We start from the raw sequence: 15986 nt of genomic DNA on the forward strand, positions 1-15986 counted from the left end.
AAAATCTAAAATTTGCATGTGAGGCTACTCATTTTAAAATCTGACATTAAAATAATGAGAAACAAACAAACCAAATCTATAGCATCTATGCAGCTGTTGTGATGATTTTGTCTTTAAGCCAATGCGAATGTGAAAGAAGACAGAATTTGAGACTGCCAATAAATGAATACTAATCCGCCACGTCCATCAATGTCCATACCTTGGATCAGCTCCTCCACCCAATGACAACGCCAAACTTCAATGTTATCCTCGAGCACCCACCTAACATATACCGTCTCACTCAGCAGAAGATCTTGATTCCTAATTCGTAAAGAAAATTACAGACATTAGTAAGCAACCACCTATGTTCCCATTCTCAGTCTACAAACTTGACTATGGTTGGAAGCATCCAAACTCAAAGAGAGGTGATCTTTCTCCTCTTGAACGGGAACCCTCCCACCATTGCCCCTAACATGCCCCCTCCATTAATTATCCTCTTCTTGCAAAGACCTTCATCTTCGTTCTTCTGCTTAACTTAGTAAGAGTCCCATCTTGGGGAGACAAATCTCCTTTGACCTACTGCCTACTGCCTCCTCCTTTAAATTCCCTTTAAAGGTTATTTTTCATACTGTTCTATTAGCTTCATTATTATATTTGTATAGATTTACAGAACAGGAAGCAATCACTTTATTAACTTATGCTAAGTTTTCTAACTTTCAAAAAATATTACTTAATGCTATCTGTTTATTTGATAAAAATTTATTATCCTAGTATATGCCAAGCACGGCTCAAGAATGATCCACTCTAATTGCCAATTGAGGTCAAAGCTCCTCAGCACAGCTAACCCACTCTGCCATGGGTCATGGATCTCCAGCTTGCATGTCAGAGAGTCAGAATAAAACCAAAGCAGGGAAACAGGCTCATATTGTTTAGTTGGCAGGAAACATTTATCTACGAGCACAGCCAATCTGCCTGCTGCACACTGACTCTTAATGATACTAAAATAAGTTGGATTAGTGATCCTATTGATTTTCAGTTTGTGACTACAGATGGAAGGTTAAAAATTCCATATGTAAGGGAGAGATTATGTTTCTGAAAGTTTTAACACAAGTGCCAAAATACGAGACTGGCAGGCATGTAGGGAATGTGAGAGATGGTTTTGAGTGGCAAACTTTTATCTTGATTGCTGCCCACGAGCATGTTTTCTGAATCACAAGTCAAGACCCTAGAGTGGGTTATAGAATCAATTCAGTGGATTGTGGCAAGCATTTTTTAAAAGAAATGATATAAAAGAGAATAGAAAATAGAGTGCATGGCACATATCAAAAGTAGTAATTATGTCATGAAGAAATTATATATGTCACAGTGGATGACAGTATAAAATGTATTTCTTACTGTAGATTGTGGCACAAAATATATCTATTTTTGAACCACTGGTCTGTGTTTATCAGGCTTCATGAAAGAGGAATCTATATTCTCTGCCAACACCTTTTCACTTCCCAATCTCAACATGTTTCTGCTTCAGCAAACCCACTAAAATTGCTCTTGATAATGTCATCAATGGCCTCTATGTGTCAGATTTGATGTACCCCTTCAGATACAATCATAGTTGAATTCTCTGCTGTGCAGAACATTGTTCATTCCTCCTTCTTAAAACTTGCATTGCTTTTGGCTTCTGTGACATCACTTTATTTATTTTTTTAATTTATTTTCTATTGAGGTAACATTGGTTTATAATATTAGATAAATTTCAGGTGTAAATCATTATATTTCAAATTCAGCATAGACTATATCATGTTCAACACCAAAAATCTAGTTATCATCCATCTTCCCCTCTGGTAACCACTAATCTAGTCTTTGTATCTATGTGTTTGTTTGTTGTTGTTGCTGTTATTACCTTCCACATATAAGTGAAATCATACAGTATTTGGCTTTCTCCATCCAACTTATTTTGCTTAGCACAATACCCTCAAGGTCCATTCATGCTGTCACAAATGGCAAGATTTCATCTTTTCTATGGCTGAGTAGTATTCCATGGCATCTCTACACCACATCCTCTTTGCCCATTCATCTGTTCATAGGCACTTAGGTTGTTTTCAAGTCTTGGCTAGTGCCAATAATACTCCAATGAATGTAGGGGTGCATGTATCTTTTCAACTTAGTATTTTCATGTTCTTTGGATAAATACCCTGAGGTGGAATAGCTGGATTAAATGGTAGTTCTATTTTTATTTTTTTAAGGAATCTCCATACTGTTTTCCATAGTGGCTGCACCAGTTTACACTACCACCAGCAGTGTGTAAGTGTTCCCTTTTCTCCATATCCTCTCCAACACTTGCTATTTCTTATCTTTTTACTAATAGCCATCTGACAGATGTGAGGTGATATCTCATTGTGGTTTTGATTTGCATTTCCCTAATAATTAGTGATGTTTAACATCTTTTCACGTGCCTCTTGGACATCTGTATATCTTCTTTGGGAAAATGTCTGTTTAGATCCTCTGCTCATTTTTTAATCAAGTCATTTTTTGTTGTTGTTGATTTGTATGAGTTCTTCATATATTTTTGATATTAGCCCCTTATTGGATATATGATTTGCAAATATCGTCTCCCAATTTTTAGGTTGCCTTTTTTGTTGTTGTTGATGGTTTCTTTTGCCATGAAGAAGCTTTTTAGTTTGATGTAGTCCCATTTGTTTATTTTTTATTTTGTTTCCCTTGCTGAGGAAGCATATTCAAAAAGATATTGCTATGACTGATGTCAAACAGCATACTGTCTATGTTTTCTTCTAGGAGTTTTATGGTTTCACGTCTCACATTCGACCTGAAACACAGGTCTTTAATCCATTTTGAGTTAATTTTTGTGTACCATGTAAGAAAGTGGTCTACTTTCATTCTTTTGCATGTGGCTGTCCAGTTTTCCCAACATAATTTATTGAAGAGACTTTCCTTTCTCCATTGTACGTTCTTGGCTGTGACATCACATTCTAATGATTCTCCTGCCCTCTCCCTGGTGTTTCTCTCTAGGTTTTGTTCTTTGGTTGCTCTCCCTCAGTCTTTCCCTGAATTCCCAGCATTTCTGCAGAATAGAGCACAGGTCTCAGAGATGCCACACACACCAAGGTTGAACCTTATCTCTACCACTTATCACCTCCAATACTACCTTCCTAGTCCCATCTACTACCATCCCTTGCCTTGATTATTGTAATAGCCTAATAACTGGTCTCCCCTTTTGTCTACTCTCAAAGGGTGGCCAGAGCAACCCTGGTAAAAGGAAAGTCAGATCATCTCATTCCTCTGATCAGAACCACTCACTGGCCCTGTGACCTCCTTCAGGTCTTTGCTCCAATAGCATCTTCTCAGTGAGGACTTCCAGGCCTCCCTCTTTAAATATACAATTCTATTGCCTCTGCAAGATGCCCTTCCTCCTTCTTGATTTACTTTTCTCCATAGTCCTTGTCTAAAATACCATACAATTATTTATTTTGTTTACTGCAGGTCTCCTCTTACTAGGACATAAGAACAGATAGAAAAAGGATTTCTGTCTATTTTGTAGACTACTATATTCCCAGCATCCAGAATTGGTGGCACATACTAGGAGGCCATTAATATTTGTTGAAAGAAGGAGTGACTATCATCAATGACATATTCTTCTTATCATAATGGTCGGGGTGAGAGTACACTAGGCTATGTAACTCCCACAACTATTCTATGCAGTTCTCTTTCTGTGTCATATATTTTTATAAGGGTTTTTAGCTATTAAGCAAAAAATAAGAGATATTTATAGGAAATTGTCTGAAATTCATAGCCAGGTCTTAATCCTATGTTAGCAGTGTTCCTGATGGCTAACTCTATAAGATGCAAATACCTACATATCGGCCCGGTTCAACAAATAATACAAATGCTGCTTTGGGTTCTTCTTTTTTATCTGCTTCGTCATACACACAATTGCTTCTATTGGTCTAAAGGGTGGTAAAGATAGTTCAATTTGCTTCCTTTATTTTTCTTTAAATAGCCCATAATTGTGCAATAAATGGAGAAAAATATTAATAAATTATTTTCCCATGAAGTATAACCAGATTACAACCTTAGTTGTTTAACTCACCACTATAGCATCTTAAAAGATATTTGCTCCTGTAAAAACACCAACTAATCCATTGATTATTCTTAAAAGCCATGTAGATAAGCAATATGTTATCAGACTCCCAGTAGGTATCAGACTCCTACTAGATTCCTTATAGATTACCATAGTAATGGTTGCTTAAGTCATTTTTCAGAAACTGAGAGTCAACTCCTTGTCCAGTTCAGGCCAGTTGAGATCAATGACCCATCAACTGGGCCTGCACCAATATCCAATAGGTGACCCTTTGACATCAGGAGGGCCAAAAACCCTACCTTCAGATCATACTAATGCCACCATTTTGCAAACATGCATCCTATGAATAGCCATGAAGCTTGACTGTGCTTGAAAACATTATCAATTGCCTAACTTTTCCTTACCTCCAATCATCTATTCCCACACTTCAGACCACCCTGCCCTTTTACCCCACAAATATCCCTAATCCCTGCTTTCAGGGAGGTGGACTTGAGGCTTATTCTCCCATCTCTTCAATTACCTATCTTGTGAATAAACCCTTTCTCTACTGCAAAACTCATTGTCTCAGTGATTGGCATATTGTGTGGCCAGCAAAATGGGCCTGGTTCAGTAACACCATCAAGATTTTCCCCCTAATAATAATAATAATAATAATAATAATAATAATAATAAATTTAATCATAGATAAGTACTTCATTATTTAATAATTAAATACTTATTTAATAATAAGTAAGTTCTTTTTCCCTCCATAGGGAGACACAAAAAATGTCAACTAATCTTCTCTCTACTCCCCTAATTTATCCTCATTTAATTTTCACAAACTCACAATAACTCTCTCACTTAGGTATTACTATCATCCCCATTGAACAGATGAGAAATTGAGGCATGAAAGACTAGAAAGATTGTTCAAGGTCACTAATATATCAGCCATGATTTTGACTCTGGAACCTAAGACATGGAAGGAGATGGGGTTATAGGATAGAGAAAATATCTTGATAAATGCGATTGGTTGTGAGGGGGGTAAGAACAAAAAGAGGAGCCAAGGATGACTCTCAGGTTTCTGGCTTGAGTGACTGGGTGAATGATGTTTCCTCCAATGATCTATACAAAGAAGAGGTTTAGAGTATAAGTTTATCAGATCAATTTTGGACATAGGTTCAAGACGCCAGTGGGAAAACAATTTTGAAGTTTAGAACTGTGTCCTCGGCTGGAGATAAAAATATGGAACTCAAAAGCATTCAGGTAGAATCCAAAATCATAGAAGCAGGTGAATCCATCAGTTCACCCAGGAAGAATTCACTACATTTGGCAAATAGAAAATAAGTGACTATTTAAGAAAGATGAATTTTATTGAAATGAGAGAGTGAATGAAAGACTGTTATAGGTCAAAGAGTGAATGGTTGGCAAGGAAGTAGAAACAATGAGAGTAATCTACTCTTCTGAAAAATAGGTATTTGCAAAGGGGAAGGAAGTGACTGAATGCTATCTGGAAGTCAAAGGAGCTATTAAAATTTTCTTCACCTAGTCATCTCCCTTTTGACACCTTCTAAAATTGACCTTCCTAGAAACATAGCTCTGAAAGTCTCATGTCCCAGGAAAGACCTTGCTGGAGATGGCTGGCCATCCTCTGACTTCCCAGGAACCCCCCTGAAACAGCCGTCTTTAGGAAACACTCCATGTTATGGCCTCTCCCACATCATCAAGGTCTTAGGATCCTGCTCATTTAGGAAAGTTAATCTGTACAGATAGATGTTAATAGATAAAGTGTTACTCTTATCAGGTAACTCATGTTATAAAGCAGTCCCTCTTGGGAATCTATATTTTATTCTAAAGCATCATTTCACAAAGTATGCTTCACTGAAACCTAGTACTATTAGATACAATGAGTATAACATAAAAATATACTAAAGTATAAAAGGTGTCATGGTCCACAAATTTTAGGAAATGCTGGGTTAAACAGGTTTCTTTACGGCAGGATTTTCAGAGACTAATATTCTAATGTGCATCATAAAACTACAGGAGAGAGATATGAAATTCAGCATTTCCCAAAACTATCTGATTATAGGACTTTTTAAAAGCATCATCACATGGGTCAGAAATTTAGGGAAATTTCTTCCTATAGGAACAACGTTAGTGGAGGTTATTTGGAGCAATACGACAAATTGATTAGAGGTCAAAATCAGCACTGTTTTAATCATACCAGCTATCATCCCGTTGAGCAGCCACATTTTCTTCAGTTCACCCCACTTTCAGCATTCTCCTCACACAATAACATTAATTCCAGGACAATCACTTTTAATGGGAATGGACTCTTGCTTGAAAGTTTAAGTGCTCGCTTTCCTTTTTGATCGACAAAATTCTAAGGACTCCCTAATAAGAACTGGGATTAGGACTCGTGGTGATTTTTATTTCACAGTCCTGTGCGACTGACTACAGATGAAATAGAGTTAATGAATAAACTCATTGATCGTTGATATTATTTCCTCACTTCTATTTGTTGTTGTTTTTTCCTTTTATAGCTTGCAAGCTCAGTTGTTACAAGGAAAATCAATAAACAAGCTTTCAAGGAAACTTATACCCAGGGAGGATAAAGGCCCTTTTGCCTTTATGTTATTCTTTTTCTTTTTTAAGGAAGTAATATCCACTCCACAGCTAGAGTTCACTTCCAAGTCAACAGAAGCCCTGTGTGCTCGTGAAGGCTCTCTGCGGGGAGAACAAGATGCCCTAGTACTTTCAGAGGGATATCTTTTGTTACCAGGGACAACTTCAGTGAATTGAATTGTTCTGAAAGTCAGGCAGGATTGAAGGAAGGGAACCAACACAGCCAAGAAAATCAATCATTCTCTACAAACAAGGGGCTAGAGAAATATGTAGGTAAGGCCACAAAAGGCAACCCCTTCATGTGAATGTAAATGAAACATAACCTTATTAACCGGAAGAGAGATTCTCATCTCTGTCCTCTCCTGGAGCTCATTCCTATGACACAGAGACCAGATCCTTTAGACTTTTGCTCTGGGTCAAAAGATTTTTGGCACTGCGTTCCACTATTTAAAGGAGTTAGCCTTGGGCTATATGTGTGAGTTACAAATCAGGCAGCACTTTTCAAAAGAATGTAGTGAGAGGGTTACAACATGCAACATGTTATCCAGTAGTTACATATAAATATTGAGCACTTGAAACATGGTTAGCATAGCTAAAGAATTGCCAATTTTATTTAATTTTAATTAATACAAATTTAAATAATCACACGTACCAAGTGCCCACCACATTGGACAGCATACCACTAGAGAATGGGAGTTGAATTTATCAAGTCAGGATTCCCAGCCCTTTAATAAGGGTATAGAGCAAGTTGGATATCCCCAACTCATTTTCTCCAACCAATTCCATCCAAGCAAAACTGTATCTCAAAGCCAACAGGGGGTAAAAAAACAAGAGTCAATAAAAAATGTCCATATCTACATGGTAAATCAAAGGCATGAATCAAAGTTGAATGGCAGTCACTGGATGGAAGGAGGGTCTGACATGTGTTTTAGTAAGAAAAGAGACTCCTCAAAAAGACATCTGAACCCCCATGTCCATTTCAGCATCATTTGTAATAGCCAAGACATGGAAACAACCTAAACGTCCATTGATGAATGAATGGATTAAGAAATGTGATATACACACACACACACACACACACACACACACACTGGAATATTATTCAGCCATAAAAAAAAAATAATGAAATCTTGCCATTTGCGACAACATGGGTGAAACTTTAGGGCATTATGTTAGGTGAAATAAGTCAGACAGAAAGATAAATACCATATGATCTCACTTATATGTGGAATCTAAAAAAAAAAAAAGCAAGCTCATAGACACAGAAAACAGATTGGTGGTTGCCAGAGGTGGGGGTTGGGAGGGTGGTTAAAATAGGTGACTGCCTAACAACACCTCAAAATTTAGTGGCTTAAATCAAGAACATTTGTTTTGTTTATGAATCTGCAACTTGGATGGGGCCCATGGAGAGACAGTGCATCTGTGTTCCAGTCATCACCACCTAAATTATCCCAAGGCTGGGAACTGGGATCATCTGAAGACTTGCTCACTCACATGGCTGGCAGATGATGCTGGCTATTGGCTGCCTTAGACTATCAATCAGAACACCTTAAAAATGGCTACTACCAGACAGAGGAAGACAAACATTGTATGATTTCACTCATTCATGCAACATAAACAAACACATGGACAAAGAGAACTAGTTAGTGGTTACCAAGGGGAAGGGGGTTGGAGTGGACACAAAGGATGAAGGGGCATACCCATATGGTGACTGACAAAAATAATGTACAACTGAAATTTCACAATGTTGTAAACTATCATAACCTCAATAATAAATAAATAAATAATGGCTACTGTATGAAGCCCAGACTTTCTTACAACGTGATTATGACTGGGTTCCAAGGGAAAGTGTCCAGAAAAAGAAAATCAGGAGGGTTTTGTATCCTCTTAAGACCTAGCTTTGGAAGTCACATAGCATCAGTTCTACAGTACTCTGCCCATCAGAGAAGACACAAACTCAGTCAGGTTCAAGGGAAAGGAAAACAGTCTCCACCTCTTGATGGGGAGTGCCAAAGAGGTTCTGGAAGAGCACATGTGACTAGATATATTGCTGCAGACATTTTTGCAAAATAATCCACCACTGTTAGATAAAATAGTTTAGGTTTCAAGTAACAGAAACTTTAGTCAAGTCAGACTAGTAACAATAAAGAAACTTATTGTTTTAAGAAAGAAGTAAGCTTAAAGTTTCAAGTATGGCTGGATCCAGTGGCTCAAATGAGGCAATAGCATCTTTCTCATACTTGCTCATTCATTCTCTGTTTCTTATCTCTCTCTCTTTTTTTTTTTTCAACTATCTCATTATCTTCTCCAAATGGCAGAACAAAAAGTTACTGGCAGCTCTAAGTCAACATTCTGACAATTTTTGATCCTAAAGGAAGAGTCTTTCTCTTGCAAATCAAGTCTCATGGAAGAACTGTGCTTAATTTTGTTTAGGTCTCATGCCCACTCCTTGTCCAATCACTGGGTCCTGGGAAATGAAATTCCATGATAGGCCAGGTAAGGGTCACAAGTCCACCCTAGCAGCAAGTTATTTAATCTCATTGCATTTCAGTTTTCTAACATGTAGAATGGGGATTCTGGCAGCTTGATTGCTACCCTGACACCACCCTGAGGACAAGCTCAGTTTAGACTGTTGGGGGAAGAGAGATCATGTAGAGGAAAGTAGGGTCAAGCCAGTTGTCCCAGCTGAAGTTACAGACACTTAAGAGAGCTCAACCAAGATCAGCAAAACCAACCCACAGCTGACTTTCCAGCTGACTGCAGGTACATGAGTAAACTCAGCTAAGAGCAGCGTAAACCACCCAGACAATCTGCAGACTTGCACAAATGAGTTTTGCTCATTGAGTGTTTGTTCCACAGTATTACGACAAAACTGACACAGAGATAACAGTAGGCCCTAATTCTTAGCACTGTGTTTAGAACAGTGCCTGGCATCAAATAAGTAGTCAATAAATATTTGCTATTATTATTATCCATAATTTGCCAGAACATACAATGTGAGTGGGGTAGTTTCCTAAAGAAAAAAAAGGTTCCCACACCAAACTCCAAAAACAAACGAAATTAAAAATGAGATGTCTACCACAAGTTTCATGTGGTCTAATAAAGAAAGAATACTGATCTATTAAATTTTTAGCAGTTTTAATAAATTCATCAGAAAAAGTAAGCATATTCTCATAATGGGAAGCAAGGCATTTATTACCAATGCAGTAAAAGTAGACGATCAAAGACCTTCACACATCCTATATAAATATCTAATATCTGATCTATGCCCAGCTATCATATCACTAATTAGATCAAATATCAAACTTCTTCCTTGCAGAATGGACAGTAACACTTTTATGACATGACTAATTGCTGTTGATAATGACATTTATATAAGGTCAAAAATTAGGATGAGTCATTTTATCTGTACCCAGTTTTTTCAGACACAATAATTTTATATCTGACACTATTTTCAACTGTGGAATTTAATAGAATAGTTGCATTAGCTCCCAGAAAACATTATTATACCTTAGCTTTACAAAAACTGGAGAAACGCATGACTCAGAGCCTCACCCTTCTGTGTGAGTGTGTGCATACTGGGGGTAGGGGGCTTCTTTCTTGGCTGCTCTTCTGTCTACATTGTCTCTCTCAGGTGAGTCATTCATCCACTCACGCAGCTTCAGTCAAATTCTATGACAGTTTATAAACTCCATCTCAGGTTGCAACTCCTCTTTTGAACCTAATTCTATATTTCCACTTGTTTGACTTTTGTACTTGGATGTTCTGCCATTTTCTTCCTCAACAGGTCTTAATGTGAATCATCCTCTCCATCAACCATCAAACACTTTCATTTAATTTGTTAAGTGATAACTCAATGTAAATAAAACTCCTAGTTCAGTTCCTCACACATAGCAAAAGCAGGATAAATGGTAATTATCACCAATCTTGTTATTACTCTTATTTTCTAATTTTGTCTTCACAATAACCCTAGATATGGCTGTGGAAAGTATTATTATCCCATTTTATTGATGAGGAAAATAATACACCAAGAGGGTAAGATCAACAAATACATAAGTACTGGTGAGGTGGGCAGGTAGAGCTGTAAACATACACCAAGATTAATAATGACTGTTATTATGAATTATTATGAAGAATGATAAATTGGAGACTAAATTTTATGGATGTGAATTTTGAGACCGACTTGACAGAACTAACAGTAGTTAATATAATATTAAGCATTTACTGTGTGCCAGTAACTATTGTAAGTTAATAGTAATATCATAAGTTAATACCAGCATTAACTCACTTATTATTTAAGTATTTTTCTTTCCCAGTTTTGTAGAAGAAACCAATATGAGACCTAATGGGTTAAATAGCTTGTATTAGGTCAGGCAGAAATAAGCTAACAAATCCCAATCTGGGATTTGAATATAGACCATCTGGATCCCAAGAAGTGTTCCCACTACACTCTGTTGTCTCTGAAATGAAGAATAAGAAGTTGAGAGAGAGAAGAATAAAGCAATGGTAAATGCAAAGTCATGAAGTAGAAATAAGTAAATCCTACTCAGGGTTGATCCACCTCCATGTATGGGCAACGAGGCCATGTCTGGGTGTGGAATTCGGGTAGAAATGAGATTGGGAAGATTTGGGAAGCAGTGGCAGAAAAGTGGTCTCTGAATGTCAGGTTGAGATGTTTGAATTTCTGGAACAGCCCAAAGGGAACATGACACTCTTTCTACTTTTACTTAATCTATGTCAATGCACAGGGAAATGAACACGTTAAGGACAAAAGCACTGGTGCATATGGAAGTAGGAGTTCGTTTCTTAATGTGGAGTTAGAACAGTTTGTTTAAAATTGGAAGCATCTCTATTTGAAATACTTCACGAACATCTGAGTCATTTAACTATTTATAAATAATGAAGCAAGTGGCAGTCTGAAGACAGATGCCCTGGTCACATCCCAGCCCTGACCCCTTCTAGGAGATTAAGTACTGGAAGCATAGGATGGACTGTTACAGATCAAGCAAGCTGCGTGCTTCCACATCAGGCTCAATGTTGAGAGTGTCTTAACTGAACATCTGGCTAATAATGTGCCTTCCATTTACAAACAGCACTTACTCACTTCATCTGCTCTATGTGAGGAAATTGCATGGGTCAAGTAACTGCAGCATGATTTCAAATGTTCGTCTCATCACCTAAAACATAATTAAGAGTAACAACCACAGTCTTGGGGAAAATCTTGGTAAGTCCTTTTTACTAGTAGTTCTAAAACAGAAATGCAAAAAATAAGAAACAATGATAATCTTGTAAAGTTAAACTAATAATTCTCAAATATAACACCTTCAATATGAAAGGAATTATTTTTTTAGCCCACCTACTAGTTGAGTTAGCCCCCACCTCAGTGCACCAAGACAATTTTTAAAAATCTTAAAAGTGATGAGGATATATTACATTAGTATGTCGCTCGTTAGAACTGGTGTCAAGAAAGAAAATGTTTTCCTAATTCTTTTTTCCAGCTTTTCCTAAGTTTTTTTTTTTTTTTTTTAATGAGGAAGATTGGCCCTGAGCTAACATCTGCACCAATCTTCCTCTGATTTATATGTGGGGTGCCTCCACAGCATAGCTTGATGAGTGGTGTGTAAGTCTGTGCCTGGGATCCAAACCTGCAAACCATGGGCCACCAAAGCAGAGCATGCAAAACCAACCACTATGCCACCAAGCCAGCTCCTAAGATATATATTTTTCTTTTTATTTTTATTTATTTATTTATTTATTTTTAAAGATTTTATTTTTTTTCCTTTTGCTCCCCAAAGCCCCCCCATACATAGTTGTATATATTCTTTGTTGTGGGTCCTTCTAGTTGTGTCATGTGGGACGCTGCCTCAGTGTGGTGTGATGAGTAGTGCCATGTCCGCGCCCAGGATTTGAACCAAGGAAACACTGGGCTGCCTGCAGCGGAGCGTGCAAACTTAACCACTTGGCCACGGGGCCAGCCCAAGATACACATTTTTAAATACGTTGAAAGCAGGATTTTTCCAAGGGAGAGAAATGGGAGCAATTCTACCTTTTTCTTAATCATTTAAAAATCTGCTTGGTACTAGGTCAACTCATAGCCAATTACCTAAGACTGAGTTCTAACCAGTGACTAAAATCCAACAGATTAGTCTGAATCTTCCTGCTAATGTGAATCTGATTTGACCAGATATTAATCGCATGATTTAAAATAATGTTACTAGTACTTATTGAACATTGGCCACTACTACAATTTTCTTATTAATTTCTGGAAAAAACATTTGAGATACTTTTACCTGCTATTTTAAGGACTAAACTATCATACGTGCTATAATTCATGGAAAATATCATTTTTGGGAATTTCTAGTTTGTTTTCTTTGTCAACTGGTGAGCAAACACACATAACTTCTTGGCACCTATCAAAACGCTCCAAGTGTCTTGTAACAACAGAGCACAGATCCTGAAAGCTTTAGACATTACTAAGCAAACAGCGCACAGATGTGCATGCTGAAAAATTAATACCACACAATCTTCTGATGGGCTGCAGCACCAAAAAAGCCTCTGCAAAAACACAATGGAACAAACCCAGAGCACAAATACTCATGCAACCGTGACATAAATGAATCATAAAACCTTGAAACAGAAGTTCATAGCTCTGACATCAGGTACAACTTCTAAAAACTTAGCCACACACATAGTTCTTCATGCCACTTCATTGGTAGAGGGAATACTGGAAGTAAAAGTAACTGGTTACATGCAAACAGAAACCAGTTGAAAAAATAGTTTCCAATTTTTTTATGACGATTGGAATCCTCCTTCTCATACCTCAAAACATACTTTTTAAATTTTCAAAATAAGTACCTCCCATTCTTACATAAGATGCTCTAATGAAGTAACAATTTTTTGTGTTGTTATGAATTAAGGCCCCAGGAACCCTAGGAGGTTGCTGCTGACATCTAGTGGCGTAATTTTAAAATGCCAAATGCATTAAAAATACATTTCCAGAGAAAAGGACAAACATACATATATATGCACTTGCAAAGTCTGGTGGACATCCCATGTTATAAATTATTGCCTCTGCCCACACCACTCTGCCTCCAATGATTTGCTTCCCCTTCCAAAGTAATGCCAGTATTGCAAAACCGAAAACTAACACAACTGCGAAAGCCATAAGGAACCAACACCCTCAAAGTCCTTAGTCCTCTACCGGGAAATGCCAATTCTCTGCGAGCCCCAATTCCCAAAGGCCTGCTCCAACCCCAACAGTCCTAATTTCATCTCAACTCCCCAAATAACCATAGCTCTTCCCCAACCTCCGCACCTAGCATTTAGGTAGTTTTAGGGTCCTAGCCTAAAAAGACTCTATGGTAGAGCTGGGAATATGTTATTTCAGACTGCATATACGCAAACAGACACACACATTCAAAATGGCCACAAAATCCCTAGGCATGAGATTCAACAGTTATTGAAAACTTAAAAATTGCTAGTAGGGTCTGCTTTAATGGCTTCCAGCTATCCACGAATAATGATGTACAGAAGAACATAGAAGAAATTAAATTTGTGAAAAATGATAAGGAGCATGGAGATAACTTCTACAAGCATGAAAAAAGATTTACTTTGTAGCCTCTATATGTATGTATGTAAGGTGTGAGTCTGTGTGTGTGTGTGTGTGTGTAATGAGAGAGAGAGAGAGACTCTCAAGTTCTGCATGTACCCTCACTCCAGCTGAAGCATTTATGAATACAGTACGTAAATACTGAATTGATGAATGAATGAGGTGGCAAATTACAATATAATTTTTTTTCCTGTTGATTCTGATGTAAGATATGCAGTAGGCAGTATCCGCATAAGGCAGTGTTTTGCTCTTAGGCTACAGTGCTTTTGTTGAGTAGCTCAGGTTAGATTTTTCTCCAATGACATGTGCAAATGACATGGCACAAAACCAATGGGTGACAGAATTAGGCAATCTCCCCTTGGTGAAGACAGTGTGTTTCAATAGTTGAAAATTATTTGCTTTATAAATTAGTATATTTTAATTTTAGATTTTATTCTCATTGAAAAGATATGATAAAGGGAGAGTAGGTTCTCAAGGTAGTCCTAATTAACGCAAAACAGAGCTAAATTATAACTCTCATAATACAAAGGAATCTGTTAGACTTTTAAATATTCCTCCAGTGGAAATCCTGGAGATGTAAGGAGCCCATTCATTCAAAGTTTGCCTACTTCACTCAGAAGTGGGAGTAAAAGTAGATGGCAGAAAGATCTTCTTTACTATCACACTGAAGGAAAAAAATCCCATGTCTGTGTGTGTACCTTTATACATAATAAAATAAAATTATACATATGTACACATATACATATAACCACACATACACACATGCACACATGAGAACTACTATGTAGTTCTCTACTAGGTAGAGGAATAAGAGACAAAGAAGATTGGGCATTCAGAGTGGATTTTTCAGCACAAGGTAAGACAAGAATGTTTAGGATATGTAGTAGAATAAGAGAGAAACAAATAAAGTAAGAAACAGGTGGGAAATAGATGGAAAAACCTGAATATTAGCAGCAGTCGACAATGCTATGTCTTATAGTCTTGTGAGTTTTTAAAAAAGCTTTTAAAAGATGGAGTATCCCACAGAATCTAATACTCAGAAGAGTGAAGAATACCAAGAACTTTTGCGAATGACAAAAATCATATAAACCAAAAAAGGCATATTCTGTAAAATTATCATAATTGCTATTTCTCATGTAAATTCTCTGTAAGAATTACTTTTTAATCACTTCTCTTTGAAAACGTTCAATGATTTATTCTCTGACTTGCAGTTTAAGTACTCTTTGGTAGCAGGCTTTGCCTGATGTCATAGCTATATTTTTGTAAAGCATTGCATATATCATACATGGAATCTAATTCCGGCAATGTGACAATCACATCACACCTCTCATCACGTGCCATAGAAGCATTTCTAACTCTCATTTAAATTCATGGTCATTAATGTTTTAATCAACCCGCAAGTTGTGATGTTTTATTTTCCATTGTTACTTTATAGTAGGCATGTAATAAATAATATAAAATATAATTTGTAGTAAGCTCTTAAAATACCAAATTTTTATCCTTTCAAAAACTTAACATGTATTCCATCTGCAACATTTTCTACAGCCAATAATAATAAACCATGATGAAACAAATCTTTAAATAATATATTCATAAGTTACTTCTTAATACCCTTGAACATAAGTAATATGATACTCTAGCCTTATGACACAGTTTATTTTCAATTCTCAAAATTGTATTTATACTGGGGCCGGCCCACTGGCA

The 15986-nt window shown here is 37.0% G+C and overlaps 1 protein-coding gene across 1 annotated transcript in view; it reads right to left on the reverse strand.

Annotated features, from left to right (window-relative positions):
• INPP4B (inositol polyphosphate-4-phosphatase type II B) overlaps nt 1-15986 on the reverse strand; it is a 749608-nt gene that overhangs the window by 595593 nt on the left and 138029 nt on the right. Inside the window, exon 4 of the mRNA XM_046657053.1 lies at nt 200-300. The gene's annotated coding sequence lies outside the window, so the exon portion shown is untranslated. The remainder of the gene's footprint in view (nt 1-199; nt 301-15986) is intronic.

Source organism: Equus quagga, chromosome 3 (genome assembly GCF_021613505.1).
Source record: "Equus quagga isolate Etosha38 chromosome 3, UCLA_HA_Equagga_1.0, whole genome shotgun sequence".
NCBI classification, from domain to species: domain Eukaryota; kingdom Metazoa; phylum Chordata; class Mammalia; order Perissodactyla; family Equidae; genus Equus; species Equus quagga.